Source organism: Chlamydotis macqueenii, chromosome Z (assembly GCF_036417535.1).
Source record: "Chlamydotis macqueenii isolate bChlMac1 chromosome Z, bChlMac1.mat, whole genome shotgun sequence".
NCBI lineage: Eukaryota > Metazoa > Chordata > Aves > Otidiformes > Otididae > Chlamydotis > Chlamydotis macqueenii.
Window position 1 is genome coordinate 68,644,261 of NC_141593.1, and position 26,031 is coordinate 68,670,291.

The 26,031-nt window shown below is 45.4% G+C and overlaps 1 protein-coding gene across 3 annotated transcripts in view; it reads right to left on the bottom strand.

The window, feature by feature from the left end:
- The window catches only part of ELAVL2 (ELAV like RNA binding protein 2), an 84,042-nt gene extending 58,378 nt beyond the window's left edge, over positions 1 to 25,664 (bottom strand). For all 3 annotated transcript variants that reach the window (XM_086770097.1, XM_086770096.1, XM_086770095.1), the window contains exon 1: positions 25,316 to 25,664. The gene's annotated coding sequence lies outside the window, so the exon portion shown is untranslated. The remainder of the gene's footprint in view (positions 1 to 25,315) is intronic.
- Between the last annotated feature and the right edge of the window lie 367 nt (positions 25,665 to 26,031).

Consider the following 26,031-nt stretch of genomic DNA (forward strand, 5'->3'; position numbering starts at 1 on the left):
ATACCATTGTAAGAATGCAATACAACAGACTCAACCCTCCACTATTACTCCTCAATAGTTCACCATCGGAGCACTTTGGTCAAGTTTTGAAGACTTAGTAACTTCAAGGAAACTGTTCCTGTTTTTAAGTGACAAATAATTTTTTAACTTTTCACTCTGGGCAAGAGTAATTTGAAGCCCTCCCCTGTCATGACAGCTAGAGTATTTCCCATTTCAGTGGCCTGACAAGCACAAAACCTGAATCAAGAAAACAGCAGTCTTCATTATATACTTGCAGAGGTCTTCCTTGAAAGATGGGCAGAATACAGAGATAACTGATTTCAGTCACTAATGATGCAAATCCTAGATACTATTACTCAGGAGGTTATGTTCTAATTTAGAAAGACATTAATCCAAAAGTCTCATTTCTCCCACTTCTGGGATGCTGTGAAAGCACTTCTTTCACTGATGTCACAAAAGATCCATGTGTACCTAGGGCACTGTGCTAAGTCTCAGAGCTTGGCAATGACCCCTTGTACCTTCACAAGCAGTATACATACACAACAAGATAGAAACCATGAAGATATAAAAAATCCATAACCCTTTGGTTAATTATGCAGGGCACTATCAAGTGAAACACACAACACTGCAATTATCTTCTCTGCTTTTTCATACCAATAATCCCTGAAGCTCCACCCGCAACTCTAAACATATTCAAAAGGCAACTAACGTTACACCTGAAGTTTCAGAAGTCCAAACTGTATAGTGTTTGCACAAAAATGGGAAATTCCAAATTGACAGTGATAAAATGTCTCAAATTTAAGGCAAATCACTTGCTGCCTGGCACTGCTCCAATAAGCCTGTGGCACAAGAAATGCTGCAACAGATAAGCTGCTTCTTCAAGCAGGTTTCCTTTAATCTTTCATATACCAGTACCAACAATCTCAAATTCTAGCAGATAAATTGTCAGATAAGAGACTTCTAAAAGTTTCCCTTTATATTCTGTCAAAAAAAAAAATCTCACTTTAAAAACAGCTGCTTTCATCCAGAGACAACTGGAGTTCAAAATAAGCAAGTCCAGCCTCATTGTTATTCTGACTTCGAAAATACTCGTTTTAAGGCTACCTGCTTCTCTTCAGAAACTGTGTGCATTCATTATCAAGTTCTGACACACCAGACACCTAGCACACTGCGTGCCATACCACCCGGCTTCAGAAGAGAAACAAGATCTCAAAAAAAAAAAAAAAAGAAAATGTGCTAGGCTGTGTCAAGATGCTACATCAAGTTTACTTTTCCCAAATTACCACCCTACCCAATCCCTTTTTATTAAATCAGTTTTCAGAGTAATCTCCATGCATCAAATGTTCCACTGCCATTCAAATTTGTTTATACAGAATGTCTTTCTATCCATTAACTCAGTGAGTTAAACCCTTACCTTCCTCCTCAGCACAATCTGTCATACAGAGGTAACACTGTCTCACAACCAAGAAATCTCACATAATGAATGACTCAAGCTTACTGGAAGTGTTAATGGGCATGAAGCATAAAATAGTAACTTTTCCATAGCTCATAACAGGCTTCATTTTTGTACAGATTGCCAAAGTGCTTTTAATTCTATTTTCTGTTCCTCGCATCAGCTCAACTGGTACACAGGACACAAAGTTTTGGCACAGAATTCAGTTATTTAACTGACAGTTATACACAACCTAAAACAGATGGCCAGTTCTCCTGTGAGTTTCAGACTTAAAAGAAAGAGCCATGCAAACCTGGATGTGCTCAGTAGGCATGTTTTTCTGATAAGCGAGGGAACTTAGTGAACCTGCCAACTGCAGTTACTGCTCTGGAGCTATAGGTCTAGTAGACTTACTTAGAAAGACTAGCCTACACAGGTTCAGCCTGTCTTCTACCTTTTCATCACCATCTCCCGCGACATAAATAGAAGCCAGACATCTGCTGTTTCTTCTACCCCAAAGAAAGAATTTGTGTCAAAACCTGTTAAAGCACAGGAGTTCTTATTTGTGCCACAAAAGCTAAGCTGGCCAACATCCATCGAGCCAGTCGACAGAAAAGTTTTTGTCCAAGGTACTTCAGTCTTGCTCAAACCATACAAACAGTAGCTCCAGTTCAAACTTTGGTCCACTAAAGACAAAGATAATTGAATGGTTTTTTTAACTCTTTGGATTTTCCTCTCTCACACAAAAACGGTCCCGAATCTATGGTGTTTTGTGTAACGTCTTCCCAGAGATACTTCTAACCCTCATGCCTTTTGTATGCGGTAACATTTTCTCCCACAAATCTTGACAATGGATAAAATTGTCAAAATAGAGCCCTTTTACAGAAGTTACATTGAGAAGTATCACAAAATCTTCTGGCTAAACTCAGACTTATGAGTCTATTTACAATTCAATCATTAGTATTTTTGTCCTTTATTTAGAAATAATTCCAATTAAGTGAGGAAATGCTTGAGTTTGTCAAAAATAGGAGAGTGATGCTAGAGAACCAGCTCAGAAAAGTAAAATATTTAGCTGTTTCTGTAACAAGAAAATCATTTTTCTTTAACATTATCTATGACTTTTTGTTGGTGTATCAGTTCACAGACAGAAAGCCATCATGCAGTACCCTTGATGCAAAACAAGTGAAAAGAAAAGCAAAAAAAAAAGTCAGCACACAAGTGAAGTTTTGTAGGAACATTACAAATGAGGACTTCTTTCTTTAGCTCTCAAGTAAAAGAGAAAGTTATCAAGGAAACAGCCACCTTTCTAAGTCAGAACTGCCAACTGTAATTTCAGGTTCCACTAGAATTCAAGTAGTCCTGCATGGAGATTAGAGCTCTGAGGATTACTTGATAGCAGTAAAGCCCAAACAGAGGAAATAAAAGTTCCTCTAGCAAGTCTATAAAGTACTATAAAGATGAAAGTCCTACTCCCAAAACACTCAAAGGTTGCAGAAATTACATTGAGAAAGTTGTGGCAAAGGTCTATCTTCAGATTTAGCAACAGCTTCTACAAAGACAACAAGCTTAGTACACATTTATTCAGCCATCAATTGTCTTCAGTCTTCACTAGTTTTTTAGATGCTGCTGCTGATAAATAATGTACTTTACTCCACTTCTGCAACACCAGAGTTCATTTTTTCCCATGTAACATCAATGTAGACTGTTGTTTAGATAGTGCAAGGTTCCTCTCCTAAGGATTAGACACAAAAAGCAAACTCTTTAGATACTTGATTGCTATCAGCATTGTGACAAGCTCAAAGAGACAGCAAGTTCTCAAAACAAGAACTTAGCTGGTGGTGTACATTCAGAACTTTCCCAAAACCAAACCTCCAGTAACTATGGCATCCATCTTACGCAACTCAGTATGGAATGTTGATTATGAATAAAACAGTAATTTCAAAAAGAACACTCAATCATGCACTCTATACCGCAGCAAGTCTCCAACTACAGCCCAACAACCTGCAGAGCAAACAAAAAAGAGTAAATACCTATAGCATAATACAGGATTCTGAACTACTGTCCAAGCTGCACCTTTAAATGCAAGGATATTAACTGCTCTTTGATAAGACAAGGACTATGGTAACTTCCCAGTAAGTCAGAAAAATTTAGTTTGCAGATCTTTACTTCATAGCTCTTTTTGTTGGCAATGGTTAAGAAGGGTAAAATCAGAACTAAAACCAGCCAGTTAAAACAAGCTTTTAAAAATCAAGCACTTGTACCATAATACAGAGGGAGGAAAGATCATTCTGAGCATTTTTCTTAAAAGTGTTAGCAAGCTGGCTGATTACACAGTCCATACTTTAAAACTGTGGAAGTTAATTCAACTTACCAGCACTGCTGGAGAGTTAAGTTAACTTAAGACCGACATTTGGAAAAAGAAAGGCAGAAGGAAGACCACAGAAAATGTAGGCCTGGTGCTGAATAAGGCAGGGAACATGGTAACAATGGACACGGAAGAGGTTGAGGCAGTCTATGTCTCTTTCACCTTGATCTTTACTGGTAAGACCAGTACAAATAGCAGTTGGAAGTGAGTGAAGATGACTAAGCCAGACTCTTCTAGAGGTATCCAGTGTCAGGACAACATACTACGTTTAAATGTACGAAAACTTATTCCCACAGTGAACACGGACAAGCACTGAACAGCTTGAGCAGAGCACGAGACATCCAAAACCCAACCAGACATTGTCCTGCACAGCCTGCTCTAGGCTGACCCTGCTTTAAACCGGGGGTTGGACCAGACAATCTCCCAAGGTGCCTGCCAACCTCCACAATTGTAAATAATTTCAGTCATTAATAAAACTGAAACACCTTTGAGTATGCAAGCAGAGAGCAGTTAAGCACCAGCTCTAGTCACTAAACAGTACTGAACCCCAGTAGAATACATTAAGTTTTGCCTATTTTCCTGCAACTGGGAAGAGCTACTGAGAGATTTCCATAATTCGTAAATGGTGGAAACATATAGATCTATCATGTAGTCATGCTATTATTCTATCTGCAATGGCAAGTAGAGTTCATTTATATTACCTCTCATTAACATTCAAATGTACTTGCAGGTACAGGAATACATTATGGTAAATCTACACATCAAATTTTACCTTCCACATCTGTGTTAACAGTAACAACGCTTAATAGGCAAGATCAGGCAATGAGAAAGAGGGAAAGACAGACTTAAGGAGTATCAGAGACCTGAATTCCCAGCCCAAGGTCATGCTACTAGCAAAGTTTCAAACAAGTACTGTGTTCTAAGCCACACGGATGTTGGGGAAAAATAAAAGGCATATCACCTGTGGATGGCCTACCTTTAAGGTGTCCCTTTACAGAAAATATCAACAATAAAGGAAACTATATACTTGTGTTACTCACTTAACGAGCATAAATAGAGAAAGAATTCACACACACAGAACTCCAGAAAAATTATTTGGCAAAGTAGCATTCAACTTTTAAAATATTAGCTCAATACTGCTTATTACACACTCATGAGATTACAACTCTTTACCATGCAATTCCATTCTCCAGTTTATCAGGCAAAACATACAGCCCAAGACAACAGTTGTTCTCCAGAATACATTAAAGCATGCCACCTATGCTCAAGAGAACATCTCATTTTGTGTAACAAACATAATTTTTTCCCCCAAGCTTATAGGCCTGCCACTGTTACTAGCATAAATAGGTGAGTAAAAGCAAGACAGTGTCAAGACAATGTTTCTTTCAAGAGAGTCCTGCCAACACTACCCTTACCTTCTAAGGAAGTCAATGCATTCAGTGAATTAACAGACTCAACAAGGAAGGTCAAGAAATAAAGCTTTATGCTTCAAAGTTGTTTTTTTTTTTAATAAAGATAGATCAATCTGAAGTATCAGCAGTTGTATCTCCCCAGTTGTGTTCTGACATTTCTACTGCCTACCTCCTCAAGGCTGTTTGTGATAGCTTCCACATCAACTGGAGATAGACAAGATGTGTTATGCCTTTACAGAGGCTTCAGAACTGAATTCTTCAATATTAAGGAACAGTGGTATGCAAACTACAAAAAAAAAAAAAACACGCTTGGGAATGAATTGAGGCAGAAAAAAGTTGCCTTGAACAGCAACTGTTGCTTGATCTACTGTGCGAGCTCATCATCACTGTTCTGGCTTTCTGGGATTTTTTCCTCTCCACACATCAAATCTTACCTATGTAATTCTTCACCAAGCAGAAGTCTCCACTGACATCTCCTGAAAGCACTAAGTTTTGCATCTGTGTTATACCGAAATAATTCTGCCTCCTCCATCACCTGTTTAATCTTTTCTTGCCTGGAGCACTTGTCAGATTATTGAGTACACCTGTGTTCTTCTGTTACAACCACCTTTGCAGAGCTGTAGCTACCAAACACCTCCAACTCCAGTTAACTGTTAGCAGTGCTTTTGCTTCCCACCCATGAGCCTCCATCCTGATGGATGCCACAAGGAGACATTTCAAGACACTGTCCCCAAATGCTGAAGGACAAAGCAACTGGACAACAGTTTAGCAGTACCACTCAAGTTAGCCATCTTGTAATTACTGCTAGCTTAACGTCTACAGTCAACTTGACTTTCAGCAAATATCTAACCCAGAACACAGAAGTCTGCCTGTTTAGCAGAACTGTAACTAGAAACAATTAACTGAAGTTGAACAGAACAAACACTATTCTTAACTCTGATGGTTATCCAATACACTAATTTTTTTTTTCCACATAGAATAGGGTTCTGCAATGCCACACACACTATGCACAAGGAGGCACTAAGAGTAGAGTAGAAACACTAAACCAATGAACAATCCTGATTACAATCCTGGTCTTGGATAACCAGTTGCCTTGGCTTTCTCAGTCTTTTGCCAGTGTCTTAGCTCATGCTGAGGTAGAAAACTGACATCAGGAACAGTATGTACTAGAACCAGCCACAGCTACTCTTAAGTGGCCACTTCTGCTTCCAGGAAGTCCATATAGAGCATCAGGCAGGTGATAACTCCAGCACAGCTGTCTATTTCACTTCTTGACTAATCTTAAAACTTTAACGTTAAGATTTACATGAAAAAAAGGAAGAGAAGATAGCTGATACCTCAACAGGAACAACAGTAGCTTCTTGCTGCTGGACTGTTAAGTACACAACTGCAATATCAATTGTTTGCTCATTGGCAGGTGGCCCCACAATGACCATGGCTACTTGAAGCCCTCACAGATTCCACTTACCTTCTCCAAATCAGACACTATTACATGTAAGCTAGACAACTTCAAAAAGAACTATACCCTGCTTCTCACAAAAGAGTGGAAAATACGTAAATCCCATGTCACTTACAATCCATATGTCAACACAATCCTTTCCCTAACCAAATATTTGTGTGGTGGAGAAAGAATCGTAGAATCATAGATTACTTTGGGTTAGAAGGGACCTTTAAAGGCCATCTAGTCCAACACCCCTGCAAGGAGCAGGGACATCTCCAACCAGATCAGGTTGCTCAGAGCCCCATCCAACCTGGCCTTGAACATCTCCAGGGATGGGGCACCCACCACCTCTCTGGGCAACCTGTGCCAGTGTTTCACCACTCTCATTGTAAACAAATTCTTTATAATGTCTAGTCTAAATCTATCCTCTTTTAGTTTAAAACCATCACCCCTTGTCCTATTGCTACAGGCCCTGCTAAAAAGTGTCCCCCCGTGAAAGGATAAGGGAAGAAAACAAGCACAGGTCTGTTTCTTGTACCATGTGCAAGCATGTTTTACTGATACACAGTAGTAGTGCTGCAGGTCTTAAGGGTGGCTACATTTAGCTGGAGCACGATTAGTTTTAGAATGCAAAATAAAGCAGGAAAATGTTGATTAGACACCAAGAAGCTGTGCTGTGGCTACACCCACACATCACAGTAAGTCATAAGCACTTCCTAATCAAGGAACAGCAAAGCAGTTCAAGGAAAATACACTGCCACTAACTTGTGAAGCATGCTTTCAGAGGAAGAGCCACAGAGACTGCCAGCTGCTCACTGTTAGGAGTATTCCAAATGCCACTCTCCTTAATAAACTGATGACACCAGCTTGGTTCACTCTGCAGCCTGACCTTGAGGAGAGGCTATTTTTCATTATTAATTTGAAAGGCTGTTACAATTCACTGGACTGAAAAGATGTATAAAAATCCAGGCAGGCTTCTTTAGAACAAGGAGATCAAGCATTCCTTTTATGATTCCTTCTTGACATCACTTGGAAAGGATGAGTCTGAAGGTCTCACCCAGATATCAAGAGAACAGCTACTGTGGTAGAACTTATTAACATCTAGTCATAGAAAAAGGATTAAACAAGGACATTCAGGAGTTTCATGCGACTGCTATAGCTCTGGAGTTTTTCTTCCTCCATACAATATCAGTCTATTTCCAGGCTTCTCCAGTTTCCTTTGTACCTGTTCACATGACTGGATTCAATAGCTCGGATAGAGTAAGTTTCCCCATGTTATCGCTCTGTCGTAGTTCAGCCCCGATCGGGACCAGACTACGCAGTCAATCTCTCACTCCCCCCACCCTCCGAGAGAACAGGGAGAGATAATATAAGGAAAAACGGCTCAAGGTTTGAGATAAGGACAGGGAGAAAATCCTTAAAGTTACTGTTACGGGCAAAACAGACTTGACTTAGGGAGAACTATTCATTTATTACTAAAAACAGCAGGATAATGAGACAGAGAACAAGATAACCTCCCCCCACCCCTCCCTCTTCCCGGGCTTAACATTATCTATACTACCTCCCCTCCCGAGCGGCACGGGGGGGCGGGGGGAAAGGGAATGCAGGTCGTGGTCAGTTCATCACACGTTGTTTTACACCGCTGTGTCATCGTCAGGGGAAGAACTCCTCGCATTCCTCCTCTGCTCCAGCGTGGGGTCTCTCCCACGGGCCACAGTCCTTCGTGAAACTGCTCCGGCGTGGGTCATCTCTTCCACGGGGTGCAGTCCCTCCAGAACAGCTGTCCCAGCGGGCCCTCCACGGGCCACAGCCTCCTTCAGGCCTCCACCTGCTCTGGCGTGGGGTCCTCCACAGGCTGCAGGTGGATCTCTGCCCCTCCGTGGACCTCCATAGGCTGCAGGGGGACAACCCGCTCCACCACAGTCTTCACCACAAGTTGCAGAGGAATCTTGGCCAGGAGCTGCATTACTCCTTCCCCTCCTTCTGAACTGACCTTGGCGTCTGCAACCGTTCCTCACATCAGGCTGGCAGACACCTCTCAGGATCCTTTTTACATCTTATTCACTTCTCATCTCCTCTCCACTTCTTGCAGCCAGGCCGGGCCGAGTTGGGCCCAGTCGGCTGCCCGGCGGAAGGCCAGAAGGTGAGGCCTGCAAGGCCCATGAGGCTCACGCCTCCCCCTCTCTGCCCCCAGCTCAGCTTCTTCACATCTTCTCCCCTTTTTTTTTTCCTGTTTTCCCCTTCTTAAATAAGTTATCACAGAGGCGTTATCACGGAACATTCTGCTACCAATCGGCTCGGCCTTGGCCAGCAGTGGCTCCGCCCCAGGCCCGGCCGAGTCCACTGAACAAAGGGGGGCGACTTCTAGCAGTTTCCTACAGAAGCTACCACCTTAGGCCCCCCCCCACTAACAAAACCAGAACACGCTCCCACGTTTTGGTTGCACGGTTGAACCTTTGCTAGCCCCACCACAATCTATTCAGTGTACCTCTCTCAACTCTGATGTATCAAAACTATTATCAGGATTAAATCCTGAGCAGCGAACTTCTCCTGAGAGAAGTGGGAATCAGGAAGGCAGAGAGAACAGGACTTCACCACTAATTTTATTAGACTGAAACATTAACTTTGGTTAATGCTCTAGTTCTATAAAGACAAAAAGTGACATATTTCAACACTACAATGTTGAGTTACTAGCAGTCCCACATCAGCAGTTTTAGATCTGCTGATCTCCTCCCATTTAAGGAGAACAATTTCTTGTACATCTCAAGAGATATCTTTTGAATTTGAAGAAGTAATCTGGCTGTAGAAGACAGCAACTGTTTTGGTTTTGATCGGCACAGATAATCCCAACTGCTAACTGGAACGAATGGCCACAAGGTAGGATGCTCCAGAAGTCCAGTTTAGGATCCTTATTTTTAAGTGCATTTAGGAGGCCGCTCACATGAGGTATGCACTGCACTTGAAGTATTGCAGGCAGTGAAGAACACATCAGTATCAATGCTAAGAAGCTAAAGCAAAACCATTAGCAGCTTACTTTAAAACAGTCATGTTTCCCAATTCTTCACAATCCTCGAGATAGTTACCCGGTTTTCATGATCACTACTTTGTCCCACAGAAGACACTGGGAAAGGCTGCTTAAACATGTATTCCATTCCTTTTTACCTAAGAAAATTGTCCACATCATATTGCAAGTTAAATATTTTTTTGCAGCAAAGTGAAGTAAATGCAGAACAAGGACAGCTACTTGTGATCTCTGCTTCCCCCTTCTGCCACCACTGCCTTTCATGCACATGAGAGTTCTTCACTCTCTGCATCCCAATCCTCCGGAGATCACCTGGTATTATGTAACACAGAAAAATGGACAGCAAGTAAGGTACTGCTGATACAGTAAGTTGTGACCAGTTGGCCATATACTGTTAATTGCAGAAGAGGCACGCCTTTTATGCATTACCAGCTTATCACCAGAAGCAGGAGTTCATGCCAGAAGCATTATGTCAAAAGTAAATGGGTACAGACGAAGCTGTTACATTTTTTATTTGCTATACAGAAGTCCCTCTGTCAGAGAAGCACAGAAGAGCAGCTAGTCCTTTGCCTCTTCTTCTTAAGTTACCAATTAACTATATAATGCCACAATTGCTTCCACAAACGAGGAAGTTGGAAAAGCAGCAGAAGTTAATTCTGGAAGAAAACTGATATCCAAGTCTAACACCATAAAATAAACCAGACTTAGATTATGTTGCTACATGAACAGGTTTACTCTGATCACTGCAGCGATCTTCAAGTCTTCTGACTCCTAAGCCACATTTTTCCATTTTTCATTTTCTCTCAAGCCACATTTCCTTTCTTACTACACCAAGGACTGTTCTGATGGATATTGCCCACAGCAAGTTATCCTGATCCACAGGACACTGGACGACCTGCCTCTGAAAAAGCCAAACCTGGCCAAAGCTCAGATGTGTTCTAGAACTGTGCCCAAAACCCACTTTGCTATCTGAACCAGCATTCTCAAAAAAAAGCCAAATCTCACACTTAAATTGATGTACAATTAACTTTGAATAGCTTCTACTTGGCACAGACAGATTGGGTAAATGTTGGCCAGTAGCTCTCTCATTATAGCTCCTATCCAGAAAGGATCACTAACATCCCCACACTGAACATTGCAGCTGTCAAAGGATCCTCATTTGGCCCTTTCAGAATTTCCACAAAAGCCTTCTGACAGGCACTGCTGTCAAAAAGAGTGGTTCATGCACAGGTGCATCCTTTTAGCTCCAAGAGGGCTCTGAAGACTACTTAAAATCTAAATATGGAGCCTGTTTGCCCCTAAGCTGATCCTCTAGTTCAGACAGATCACTGTTTATTCTTTGAATAAGTCAACTTACATAGAAGAAAAGAACTAAATTCTTCCCTCTCAAAAGAATAATACCATACAGCCCCTTGGAATTGCAGAACAAGGACAAGGCAAACATTTGGCTCTACTACTATTCAAGAAAAACCTTGGGGAAAAACTGCTGACTTACAATATGCATTAACTGTAAAGTCGACTTGTAAGGGCAGCTGCGCACATAGTGGGTAACAGTATCAAGTACCCAATTGTTATCCCAAATACCTATAGCCTGAAGGAGAGGACAGGGAGAGAGTGTCAAAGTAGTATCACAAGTGTTAAACAGTGCAAAGGACTGAGTTTCTACTTGAAAGGCACTCATAAGAACAGCCAGTAGTTTCATACTCTGATATTTCTGGTTATTAAAATATTCCAGCTTGGGTTTGTCAGCTTCTTCTCCTCATAAAGCTTACATCACACAAAACTGAAAAGCTACAGCACATCTTCCAAACCAGTGACCTTTCAAGAGTCTGATCAGAATCCAATCCTGACATCTTCTTCCTACGTCAGCCTGTCCCTTCGATAAAATTCAAGTTTTTTAGGTCAGATACAGCAAGTCAAAGCTACGCAGCCCCCCCCCCCCCCCCCGAAAAAAAAAAGATCTTTCAGCCATGCTATGAAAACAAGGGCTTTGTTTACCAGAGTTGAGCTTGTTTCTTCTTTCTATGAAATCAAACCAGAGGATCCTGCCATATCTCAGTTGTCTGTCCAAAAAAATGCATTTCATAGGCCAACGGGGTAGACAGATGAGAGTAATTCAGGCCCACAAGACCAACTTCAGGAGGTCTCCAGTCTGAACCCCTACCCAGAGCAGGCTCAGTCACAGGGTCAGACCAGGTTGCTCAGGGCTTTATCCTGTGTGGGCTGGAAACTCTCCAAGGAGGGAGACAGCACCATCTCCCTAGACCCCAGGCCCACTGCCCAGCTGTTTTTGTGAGGGGAAAGCTTTCTCTTATCTCCAGCCTCTCTGGTCCTAAGAAACTCACCGCCTGCCAGGGCCCAAGGCCTTCTCCTTGTAGTCCTGCTGGCATCACTGCAGTGTCTGTCTGCCCACGACAGGGCTGTACATTGTCCTGTTTGCAATTACTATGCATCTGAGTATACCACCTAATAAGAATAGGCTGACTCTCACTGCTCAAAAGAAGGGACAATTACCTAGCAGAGCAAGACGATTTAAGGTCTGTCAGCACTGGGGAAGGATGACTGCCTGTCTTTAATCATGGCAGTAAACAAGACATCAACAACAGTTGCCTTGACCACAGAAGGTGGTAGGACCCATTTCAACAGGGTCCTTCGTTTAACAAAATTTCTTTGTTTAACAAAAGAATAGGCCAAGTCATATGCCATGGAACTACTCCCTACTTAAAAACTAAGAAAACCTCAACTTCTGACTCCTTGGGAAGGACAGGATCTGTGGCTATCAGGAATACCTGCTCTAACAGGAATGTCTGTTCCACAAACACTAAAAAACTTCATCAAATTCCAGTATGAATGAAGATAAAAATCTCATCAGGTCAGGTACTCACAGAAATGCACGTAGCGGCTATCCTGCCTGAGGATCTACAGCGTTTACACACAACCATCTCTTCCTGCAAGCACAACTTGGAGTACAGAGGAAAACACAAAGCCTTTCCCTAATAACACCCTGGATGCACATTCCTGGTCCGCTCTAAAGCCTGGTTATTCCTTTTTAACTAGGTGACCGAGTTTGGAGAAGCCATGTCTCACAGGCACACAAGCATCAGAGTAGGCAGACCTAAATTCAGAAGCCTTTTAACACACAGCACAGCCATCTTCACCCTTACACATATTGCTCTGCTTAGCCAGTTACATCCAGCCAGCAGCACAATGTGCATTTTTCAGAGATTCACTGCCCTCTGACACAGACTAAGCTGCTGACTGGGTGACCTGTGTGGGGGGCTTGCCAGATACTCACCCAGCCTCCAACAGGACAGCGGGAGAAAACAGCATGAGAAAGCTCATGGGTCAAGAAAAAGACAAGGAAAGACACTTACCAATTAGTGTCACAGGCAAAATGGACTCAACCTGAGAAAAATGTATTTAGTGTAACGTCAATTAAAATGGATTTAGCTAATGAGAAACAGAACTAAACCACTGTCTCCTCACCTCCACCCTCATCTTCCTGGCTCTATTTCAATCCTCCCTTCCCAACTCCCCTACCTCCTCCCCACTACCCCACAGCAGAGCAAGGGGGACAGAGGTTTACAGACACACTTTTCCCTGGCTCCAGCAAGGGCCTGCCACAGCCAGCAGCTCCTTCTGGAAACATCCAGTTGCTACGGTACAGGATGCTCCACAGGCTGCCATGCCTGTATCTGCTCCAGCGCCGTCCTCTCCATGGGCTGCAGGGAAAGGCCTGCTCAGCCGCCATCTCCTCTCCTGGCTGCAGGGCCAGCCTGCCGCGGGCCACCAGCACCATCTCCTCCTCCCCTGCTCAGACCTCAGCGCTTGCAGGGCTGTTTCCTCAGGCTTCTTCCCCCTCATACTTCTCCACCTGTGTGTTACTTTGTCCTTTCTTAAGCAGGCTTCCATGGAGGCAGCACAGACTCCCCCCTGACAGGCTTGGCCAGGGCCTGCAGTGGTGCAGCAGTTGCGGATCCAGTTGGAACCGACCACGTCTGATACGGGCAGCCCTGGACCTCCTCCCAGAAAGCTCGCCCTCCCACAGAGCCCTGCCTTGGATGCTCAGGGCAGCGAGCTGCCACCTCGCAGAGGGAACGTGAGCTGGGCATAGAGGTTCCTCTGCTACAGGAATAGCTTCTCACTATTTAGTCCCACCTAGTTTTGTGCTATACACAAAGCATTCATTTTTGAACAACAGCTAGCAGCAGCAAGAAAGGCTTAGGCTCTCAACTAAGGCTGCCTGCTACAGAGGAGCCAACTGTGGGAAACTGCTCCTCAGGGAACACTTTTCTTGACCCAGTAGCTAAAAGCCTGCTCTGACATGTTTTGGGTTCAAGCAGGTGTGGAAGATGACTCTTCAAGTTATGAGATACAGTGTGTAAGTTCCCCAGCCAAATGTAAAACCTACAAAAACATTACTATCTGGGATTAAGAAAAAAAATCTTAAAAGTTTGCCCATCAACCTTCAAGTTAAAGCAAGGCAGAACCTCTGTAGCAAGCAGACCATCAAGTAAGTTTTTAAAATGCTTAACATGAGAGCATGACGATGCCGCCAAAGTTTTGATTTGGAGGCTATCACTGACTTAAGACAGTAGTGTCATAAGTGTGCAAGTAAGCTCATCATCTTCCTCAGATCAGGAAAAAAAAAAAAACCAGACCTGACATGTACCAGGAGGAAGGGCACACCTGGAAGCTAAGGACAGATGAGCTATACTTACTGCTGGAGCATCACATGGAGTCAGGCATACCTTAAGAGATATCCCAAGTGACTGATCAGCCTTATGAGTTGTCAAATTTGGGTCACAGACACTGTTCAAACTATTAATCTCGCACTTGAATATGAAAGGCATGTTCACCTCTTCGCTATCATCCACAATACTCCAAATACTTTTACATTTAAAAAAACTGATGCTATTCCCGTTTAATCCTGTTGTACAGCTTCTGTATTTTTTTCACTGTGGATTAAATAACCCTTCAGTCCACACACATGACAAAAACCTACCATCCACATCCAAGTGATCAGAGTTGTGCAGGTGGTACTACGTGTTGTCAACATCACACTGTACCCAAGTATACCATTTCATAACCATCCACAGAATCATAGAATGGTTAGGGTTGGAAGGGACCTTCAAAGGTCATCTAGTCCAACCCCCCTGCAAGGAGCAGGGACATCCCCAACTAGATCAGGTTGCTCAGAGCCTCATCCAGCCTGGCCTTGAACGTTTCCAGGGATGGGGTGTCCACCACCTTTCTGGGCAACCTGTTCCAGTGTTCTACAACTCGCATTGTAAAAAATTTTTTCCTAATTTCTAATCTAAATCTACCCCCCTCTATTTTAAAACCATTACCTCTCGTCCTATCGCAACAGGCCCTACTAAACAGCCTTTCCCCATCTTTCTTGTAGGCCCCCTTGAGGTACTGGAAGACCGCTATCCATGTAGGTCAATGGAAAGTCCTGTATACATGTATAGCATCTCATGGAATTTACTCATAGTTACTCTAATTAGGACTAAACATATAACTAAAATCATGTGCCTACAGCTCTTCCTAAAAGCCTAACAGTCAGATTTTTCAGATATGTACAGATAAAAGTAGTACAGCCTTCTTAGGCAAGTAAGTAATTAAAAGATATGTAAATCAGTTTTTAAAAGGGCAAGTCAACTCAATTTAACAAACAGGAGAACGATTAGAATTAGATGGTCATTAATTTTACTAGAATATGTAAGCAAGTACTAGCAACAGATACTAAAATTAGGTCCCTGATCTTGGGCACTCCGACAGTATATACCAAGATTATGTGAGCTCAGTATGCAGAAGCGTAAGTTAAATTAACTATGCAGTATCTGATTTTAGTCAAAAAAGGACACCATTCCTAGAGATCTTATAAACTCATTTTCTGTTCTAATGCATTGCTTTGAACAGGAAACCTGGTGCATGTGATCACGCAATTCACACCAGACAGGCAACTTGACTTAGCATCTCCTCAGGAACATTGACATCCCTTGTTTCAAAACACCTAAACATGTTTCAAAACACGTAATCCTTACTCCATCTGGTTATACACATGCAGTATTTGCAAAGATCAAAAAAGGTCATCCACAAGAGAAGAACAGGTTGTACTTTTGCCACAGCAAAAGCCTGCAATATCTACACCTTTTGTAACAGCTATTTCTGAAAGACTAGATTATCAGTCCCCAAAATTAATGGAATCTAAATTTCTCCTACTGTTATCCAACTTGGACAGAGAGTCCCTCTCACAGACATTTTATCAGAATCACAGACTGGTTTCTGTTGGAAGGAATATTTAAATATAATCTAGTTTCAATGCCCCTTCCATCAGCAGGGACATCTTCCACTAGATTAGGCTGCTCAAATCTTTGCATGGGTCATACCATTCCATGTGGACAGTCACCATCTCAAACACTGAGCTGTGCAAGAAACCTTTCACACACAAAAAAGTAACCCTGCAGCCCAGTTATAATTTCATCAGAGAAGAGATCCTCGATCAGAACTATATCCAAAAAAAGCCTTGGTCTCTATCAGGATGACTAGTTTTCCTATACTTCAGCTATACTAGTTCAGAGGAATTTCACTACAAGAACTACTCTTCTTATAAAAATATCCGCTATCAAGAGACAAGCATGACTCCATTCAATTTTCTTGGAGTTTGCTCAACTGTTACAGAAAAAGTTCAGCTACTCAGTTAGTTAATGAGTCTAACTCTCATCATACCTACCAACATCTCAACCATGGATGCAGGACAAGGCAAGTGCTATTGCAACACCAAGTTTCACAGTTTAGCTATCTGAATGCAAAAGCAGCTTCTAAAGTCTTCATCAATTTATTCAGTTCACTTTGTCAGCAACTTTCCAGTTCCCTTCAGAATGGGTGCTCTGGCCAGATTACCAATAGCACTTTTAGGTTATGAACTCAATTTTGGGTTATAGCTCTAAGTGTAAGCACATAAAAATGAAAAAGTTACTCATTAATACACTAATTTCTTCACTACTAGCATGCACACAGTACATGCATAGTTTGTTATGAGAAACACATGATGTTTTAGAGTTCTCACTTTAGTTGTCCTTCTTTTGGAAACAGAGAGCAGCTTCTAATGCATTTTTGGATAGAAAGGAACCACAGCAGGAAGTCTGATGAGACTTCTAAGCATGTCACTAGACATAAAAGTAATCCTAATTACAATTATAGCAGGTATTGGGATATTAAGATTTAAAAGATTTTAAGCCCTTCTTAAATCAACAGTGATATGCAAGCAATAGTGTTGATCTCTTACCTTTAACTACTTACATTTGCTGGTTCAAGACTGGAGATGAATAGCAGATACAGAAAAAGTAAATAAACCCAAGATCTTGCTCTGCCTTTAAACTGAGTTGATGCACACGAAATTTAATGCCAACAGATGAATAAAACAAAGGTCACGGCATTAGTTTTCCAGCATTTCAAGAGGATGAACAAAATGGATGGCACTGAAACAAGGACTCCATCACAAAAATAAAATGAAAACACAGTGAAGGCATGTTTGCTGCTAGCATTTTTGTGATGTACCATCCATTTCAGTGCAATAGCTATGCATGTATATGCTCAAAGCAAATTCAGAAGTCCAAATTCAAGGCCAGATTGGATGGGGCCTTTGAGCGACCTGGTCTAGCAGAAGGTGTCTCAGACCACAGCAGGGGAGTTAGAACTAGATGATGTTTATGGTCCCTTCCAACTCAAGCCACTCTACGATTCTACGAAATATCCCCGAACAACCTGTTAGTCTGCCATGATAGCCACAAGACCTATCCCCTCCTGCATCCAGCTTCCTCATCCTTTACTAGAGTAGAGCTCCAAGGGACCTCCTCCTCCTCTCCACCTTGCATGCACTTCTCTCATGGTCACCTGGAACAACGTTGCAGGAACCTAAACTATTTCCACAACTAAAAAAGTGCTTTGTGCCCCACTGGCTCCACGAGCTATCAAAAGTACACTTTTCTCCAAAGGTGCTGCTGAAGTCCAGGCACAGCTGTTTCTGCTGCATGTAAGGGAGAAGATCGTAACTTCAAGAATATACTCACAGATACACTGAAAATATTGAAGTTATTAACAGATAAGAAGTGGAGGAATGCTCCACTTTGGTACTGAAGCTAAAAATCACATGCCACAAACAACTGCAAAACACAACGTGCCATGCTCACAAGGCCAAGTATAAACTACATATCTATTGGGGTAAGCCTAAAACAGGAAACTCCATTTCTTCAAGGGTCTTTACAGTTCCATTACTAAAAGACATCACCATGTCCTTAGCTGATTTTATCTACATTAAGCTATACAAACAGTAAACTTCCCAAGTCATTACACAGGAACAAAACCCTGCAGGCAGCTGCACACAAAGGCTGACTGTCCAAATCTCAGTAAAAACAGACACAGCTCTAGATTTCAAGGCTCTCAAACCCACAAGTTTTCCCCCCGCAACTCAATTTAGATACCATGAATGCTAATGCTCCGAATGTATCTACTACACACCTTGAAATCAAAGACAAGGCCAGCGTAAGGGGCCCCTTTCAAATGCTGAAGCCCCACGGCATCTAGGTACAGTCTGAATTTCTGCAAACCCCACTGAAACCTCTGCCTCACCCTGGCAATTCGGCCAGGGGGAAATGGCACAAAGAGTATCCCCCTGTTTTCCTTTGTCCTACCTCGCTCCCGGTAAAATGGCAGAAATCTTCAACAGATCAACATAAGAAACAACAAGCAACTAAAGAAAAGCCACAAGAAAGCTGACTCAAAGAACCCTCTCTGACCATAATTCTACTTGTGAAAAAATATTAAGAGCAGGGTAAGGAGCAGGGATACTACTGGTAAACAAGTTCAAATCCTACTAATTTAATTTCTGTCATTAAAATTTAACGTGTAGAAGAACATCAGTACTCCAGCAATCACGCAATGGCACTTTAATTCCACAAAATACTGGCAGTTTCACTCTACAAAATACTTAAAGCTGATTCAGTTAAATCTGAGTACTTGGTTAAACAAACTCACCCTGAGGTGTCTGAAAGCAAACGCAGCCAGCACAGACCTACATACAGAAAGGCTGCTCAGTACATCACAGATTAATATTCCAGGACACCTGGAACAGCCTTTCTTAACTCTGCATAGACTGTTTCACAAAGCATTTGAATATTTAAGTGTTCCCTATTTTACCAGTACTCGGGTATTAAGTATTCAAGAAACTGCACATGCACACTTTACATAACATTCTAGCAATTCAGTAAGTGTCCAGCATAAAACATTTTCTAAATTTACTCCACACTCAGGTGAAGACTGGGGGTTCCTTAAGACCACCTTACAGTGTCCTCAGCAGTCTAGTATTTTCTAGTTTCTGTGACATCTGGCCAGTACTGCAGGTTTACTGGGATATACCTGGTTTTTGTTAAACACAGCAAACCAAGATACTAATTATTGCAACACATTACAGCTGCCTCCAGCCTAAGCCTCTGTGTGTGCTGTTTCCTGATCAGCAGCTGCGCCATTTGAGTCACCAGCAATGTCAGGACCATACGAGGGAACGAGGAACCAGTAAGTCTCAAACTGCCCGGAATGATTCTCATTCTGATCCTGAGCTGGTGCACTCACAACACTGAAGCATTGCTAAGACATTCAAACACCTCACACTCATCCCGACTTTCTAGTAGGAAACTACAGCTTTTTCCAAATCCACACGATGTCTGGGCTTACTATGAGTATCCAAACAAATTAAAACCCCTGTTGCTTAAGTACTGGAGTACCACAAGGAACAGTGGCTCAAACAGCACAGAAAACAGTGTGACATTAGTTTAAGCTCCATTTGGAAAGCTTCAGCTTGTTCCCAATTTGCATTTTTCAAATGCATGCAGGTAAGACCTTTCCACTACAATGTTTGTTATTATATAATTACTGCTCCTAAATCTCCAGCTATTTTGCCAGCAAAGTCAGATTTAGACTCCAAGCTATTTAAAAACCTTGATGTGGGTTTAGAATTTTTAAATAAGTTTCCGAGGAAGCATGCTTTTCTTAAGATTTCTGCCATAAGCTGTTTGTAACTATTTCACTTAGGTTCAAAGCTGAAAAATTGCATTCCCCACAAAAACACTGACTACTGAAGCCAAGTGTTTCACTGAGGTCACCTTTCCAAGGTGTACTTTCTGCAGAGCTGTATTCCAGAAAGCCTACGCAAAACAGCAAGCCCTTCCAAAAGCAGAGAAGACGAACAATTAGCTGTTCTCTAATCCCTGCTTCTGTCGAATTTAGCACAGTATTCAGTGGCTCACTGGCAAAATATTAGATGCTAGGAGACCCTAAAAAATCAACAGCAATGCCTACTGGGTCAAAGCTGCTTGCTTGACATCAGCAGCTTCTCTGAGCTTCAGTGGACATCAATCAAGGAGCCTCTTTGTGTTATTTTGCCACCAGAAACTCAGGATGACTTAAAATTTCAACAAGGATTAGGCAACAAAACACCTCGATCTGGCCCACTGGTTGTAGCAGCTAAAAGCTATGAACTCTAACTCTGTTACAGCAGCTTCTCCAGAACTAATCCTTCCCAGTAAGGCAAATTAGGTAGATTCACACGAGCAACAGATCAAAAAACGTGTACAGGCTTCCTTCAGAATTGCAGCTACAGATGTTGAAACCCAAAGCATCATTAGCTAATCTTGCTGGATAGTATTGTGATTTTTCAACTGATTTGGGGGCTGTCAGGAAAAGAAAGCTCTGTGCACACAGGCAACATTCTCTCACTTTTTAAGTCTTAGCAACAGCTGATAACGTTCACTGCCCTCTGTAGACATGAGAATCCATTAGAAAAGCATTAGAGCAAAAGCAAAGGCTGCTTTAAAGCAAGATTGAAATGTATATTCATCACAAACTGAGTTTATCCATTAGCTAACAATCTGTTTTATTGCTATGAAGAACATCAGCGGCAACAAATATAATCAAAAGCCATTACACTGTAAAACAGCAAGGGCTCTACCTATAAAAGCAGCGTTTCAGCATCACTGTTACTAGGAAGGAGCTTGGGGTTACATCCTGGTACTATTTTTACCTGCAAAGTCCACCTCTGCAACAGCATTTACTTATTTTAAGAAGCACAGGAAAGCTGAAGTATTCCTTGGGCTTTTAGAACACTGGATTACATGTCATCTATTTCCTACTTAGTCCCCAAATAAAGCAAGCTCAGCTTTGTCCCTTCAAGAATCCAGCTTAGTGTTACAGGGGCTTTAATAGAATTCATTTGGCCTGGCACCTCACAGTAGTTTGAATATTGCCACGCAGAAACTTGGGAAATAATCTGAAATCCTTTTTGTGTGTGGGGCTTTTTTGGGTTTTTTTTTTTTTGTTATTTGTGGGGTGTGGTTTGGGTCTGTTTTTTTTTTTAAAGCAGATACTCCAAATCTAGCAGCTGTTTAGAACAATTTCAACTCACTACACCTGGATCACCCAGCTCAATCTAAAGTGCGGTAGTTCACGATTTTTGAAGAGGCAGTAAGTAAATCAATGACAACAAAACCCGCACTGATAAAAGGATCTTCCCCTCTCACTGAAAAACAGTTTTTAAAAAGAATCCAGGGAGAAGAGTGAAAATTGATGTTCACATTAGGAGAGGAAAGTCGCAATGAATTTATATGCAGAAATATTATACTAGTATGATTAAGCCAATAATAGGAATAGATTTATGCAAATATGAACGTATTGAAGAGGTATCTGTCACAAAGACTAGAGCAATTAAAAAAATTTCTACTGCCTATAGAAAGGATCAACCACTCCATCAGAATAAAAACATACGAAATGAAGACAGCTATTTCTGAATGGAGATATCAGTTTAGGTACAGCCACAGGACATTTGAAAGAAGCATTAAAGATGTGCTTTGTCGGATTTTAGTAAGCGTAATAAAATCCCTTCGCAGTTTCAAGGTCATTCGTGTGTCTATAGCTGCAAACACTCTCAATATTTCACAGCAAAAACTACAAGTATCTGCATTTCTCTTTCATTAATTAATATTCTATTTTAATCGTTGTGTAGAATTATCAATTCTGTATTTGCAAAAGAAATGTTTTATGCATAACAGCTATAAAACAGACTCAAAATCCACTCTTAAAACTATCACCCCCCAGTACAGCATTTCCAAGAGGCCAGGGAAGAGAGAGAGGAGGAAAACTGAACGTAGTCTCAGGATTCAGGATCTTTGGGATTAAAGGAAAAATGCAAAATTGAAGCTGCAGCTAATACCCTGGTGCCCATTTCCTCAACAGAACAGGTTCCTGCTTTGAAGTATTTTCCAGACTCCCTCAGTTTAACACTGGCCATCGAGGCACAGATAAATAAAAGGCAAATGGCACGGAGGGGTTTTTTTTTTAGCACAAAAAAAAAAAAAAAAAAAAAAAACAACCGGGAATCTTTCACCTTTAAAGAACAGGTACGTTGTGGAATACTCAATCAGATATTGCTGCTTGATCAAAAATCACGTGTAAGAAAACCAGACGCGGAAGCACCATGTAGCTGCTGAACTGTTTTACCAAAGTTGTCCTCAAAACTCCATAAACACAGCAATACATACTAGTCTCGGACGCTTCAATTAAATCAACTGCAGTAAGAGCACTTCATTTAGTTTTTGCTGGGTATTGTTTTGTGGTTTTGTTCTGTTTTAAACTAAAGATCGGTTTTACTGCTCTGACAGATTACACCCGTGTTTAAACTGATGCGCATGGGGGATTACCGAGGTAATCCACGCACACGACGCGGGACGAGGAGCCTTCCCTCTCTGCGGGGCAGGACAACCCGAAGCGGCGGGCAAACCCCGACAACCTCGGCACAGCCCCTGCAGCGCGGGGCGGGGGCGGCCGCCGAAAGCGTGAAGCGACCCCCGACATAAAACAAACCAGACGATAAACCGGCCGTGCCTCCACCCCACCTCGGGGGGGCCTCCATTCGCCAGCCCATGCAGGGCCGACGACCCCCAGGGCGGGGCTGGACGGCAGCGGGTCGCTCGCCCCGGGGCTACCGCGCCGTCCTCCATCGCAGCAAGGGCTGCACCGGGCCCGGCGGCTTCGGGACCGGCCCCACCCGCCGCAGCTCTGCCCTCCCCCCCAGCACAGGTGCGCCGGGAGGCAGCCACAACACCCCTGCGGCTGCAGACACCCCACGCCCCCTCCCCCCCGCAACCACCCCCCACAGCCCCAGCGGAGCCTCCCCGCCCCCCAGCCGGCAAAAGGGCGCGGGCCGAGGGCGGCAGATGCACCATTGTGGACGTCAGCGATCCGGTGAGAGCGAGGTCAGAACAAGGGGGCGGAGGGGGGGGAGGAGAAGGAGAGGGGTGCAGGAGAACGGGGAGCTAGGCTCAAGTGGTCGAGGGGGGCAGGGGGAGACAGACATTCAGGGAGATGCTGCAGACAAAACAAAGCGTTTATTGAACAGTGTTTTGTCGGGAGAACAGGTGCTAAACTCGCCCAATTAGCGCCACATGGGCAACGAGGGGAGGGGGGAGGAGAGGCATTGAGAAAACCCTCAAGGGTAAAACAAAACAAAACAAAAAAAAGCGATGAAGCCCATCTAGCAGGAGAAAGGGGGAGAAAAGGGACAGAAAATAAATTAAAAAAAAAAAAACTACCAAAACACTGTCGGCAAGAGGAAGCCTCTCTCGATGTAACGCCGCAAATACCGGGGGGTTTGCAACGGGGAAAGCTACTGGTCACCCGCGACGGCGCGGGAGTGGAAGGTCGCCGCACACAGCAGGTTTTCACCCCTTTCCCAGAGGGGCCCTGGCCAGGTACCGGCGGCCCCTCACTCAGTCCCTCCCTGCGCGGGCTGCAGCCCCGCTCCGCGTCCCCTTCTCCCCCATGCGTGCCTCAGCCAGGACCTCCCCGACGGCTGCCCGCAAGCCCCCGCCGCCCTTCTGAGCCCCTCAACGCGCCCTCCTTTTAACAACCCGGGACCCGCGCTGCCGCCGAGCTTGGGGAAGGGCAGGGGAGAGGAAGGGCCAGGCGGCGCCCCGCGGCCACCTCACCCGTTGGTTCCGCCAGTACCGGTGCTGCTACCGCCACCCCAGCAGACCGAAGCCGCTCCGCCACAAGTAGTGGGGAAGAAGGTGGCGGCGGGCTGATAAAGGCCCCCACCGCCCGCCCCCGCGGCCGCCGCCTGAGTGACGCCGCCAGCGGCCACTCAAGAAGCCCCGCGCCCGCGGGGCCGCGCCCCCGGGACCAGCGGGCACCCCGCAGCGGGCGGGGGGAGAGCGCGGCAGCGGGCGGCCCCCAGTGGGCGAGGGTGGGGGGCGGGCTCGCTGCTGCCGTTCCCGTCGGTGTTCAGGCATCGGGTCCCCGGCGGGGTCAGGGGCAGGGCTCCCTCCCACAGTGCTCCCTGCCTCGCCCTGCCCCTCGGAGGTCCCGCGCTGCCTCCTCTCCGAACCGCGGGCCGGCAGGTCGGACGAGCCCCTCAGACCCCCGTCCGACGGGGCGCAGCGGCAGCGAGAGGTCCGCGGCTCTCCCGGGGCAGCTGTGCCGGCGCGGAGCCCCCGCGGCCGGCACTAAGCCGCTACGACAGGCACCGTCCCGTTTGTCCGAAGGCGTCCGACGGCGCGGGGTACCCCCCCCCACCCTCCTCCGTCCCCGGGAGAGGGCGGCTGCCGAGCGCCGCGCCGGCCCCCTCCCCCCAAGAAGGCTCCGCTCCTTCGGGCGAGGTGTCACTCGAGGGGGTGTCACCGGGAGAGGGGGATGGGGGTCCCGTCCCCAGGGGGATGGTACGGCTCGGTGTGCCCTCCGTGCGCAAGGACTCCTCCGCACCAACGCCGGCACCGGCACCACCGGTCCTTGGAAACGGGCAGACGGAGCGCGGCCAGCCCCGCGCCCGGCCCGCTCGCGCCGCCCCCACGCCCGCTGCTGTCACAGGTGGAAATAGGACCACGGACAGAGACCGGTCCCGCCGCCGCGCAAACACCGCGCACACCGCCCCGAACAAAGGGACGCGCCCCCTCCCGCAGCGCCTTATCCATCCCCACGGAAGGACACGGCCCCCCACTCCCCGCCCCGCCGGTGACCCACCCCAGCTCTCCTAGCCTCGCCGTCCCCCTCCCCTCCTACTCTCCGCACCCGCTGACAAATACGCCCTGCGCTGTCCTGCTCCGGCCGGACGCGTCTTTGTGCGCTGTGACACGCAGCCGCCTCCGCGCCCCACGAAAAAGCCGCGGACCGCGGCGCCAGCTGTAATGCCATTAGGCGCGGGGGTCTTATCCCGGCTCATCTGCAAATGCGGGTTTATCTCCTCAAAGCGATCCCTGCCGCTCGCGGGACGCGGGCCCGTCCCTCCGCACGCGGCGCGGCGTGGCGTGGCGGGGAACTTTGCAGCTGGGCCGGGACAGCTGAGGGACGTGCACGCTTTCCCGCGTGGGCGCGGCGTGGACCACCACTCCCCCCCCCCCCCCCGGCTTCGGCCGCGGGTCTCCCCACGCTTCCAGCCGCTCCGCGGGCGCGCTGTAGTACGCGCGAAGGGCGTGACTCAGGCAGGAACGGTGTTAACAGGGAGCCGACACCGGTAACCGGCGTGCAGGGCATGCACCGCGCGTGGAACCCATCGCGCCCATACGGTCACGGAGAGAAGCAAGCCACAACTTACCTTCCCCTCCTCGGCTTAAAAAAAAAAGTAACGGTGCAGTTCTCCCAATAAAGAGGAGTAAGAGGCAGATGGATAGTTCTCTCAAGACAACACACAAGAGCTAAATTAGGGACAGTTCTAAAAGGAAGGAAAAAAAAAAAACACCAAAGGAAAAAAAAAATCCGCTACCCCCCTCCCCCAAAAGTCCAACACTGGGGAGAAAAAAAAATCAAAAAGAGGAAAAAATTAAAAAAAAAAAAAAGAAAATTAAAAAATAGAAAAGGGAGAACTCAAAAAGCGAGAGAGTGACAGGACGACCCTCCTCTCGCAGCCCAGCCGAACAAAAAGCGGGGAGGGCGGGAGGGAGAAACACGGGAACAAAGAGGCGCGGGGTGGAAGGGCGATTTCAGAGACGGGCTCCTGGCTCCCGCTCCCTGCCTGCCGGTCCCTCCTAGCGCCGCGCCGCCCCAACCCGCTGCTGCATCGCGGGGTGCCTGCGGGGGGGAGGACGCCGTGCCGCGCTGCGCCGCGCCGTGCCGTGCGCTGCTCTGCCGTGCCGGGAGGCGGACCGCTCCGCAGATTTATAGCGGCTCCGCCGCCCGGATCCCTGCCCGCCGCCCCGCCGTGCCGTGCCGGGGGGTTGCGTGCGTCTGCGTGGCGCGACCGGCCCCGCGGCCGTGGGCGTGTGCGCTGGGGGGGGGGAGAGGCGGGGGGGGGGGGGGGGCGCGTGTCCGCGG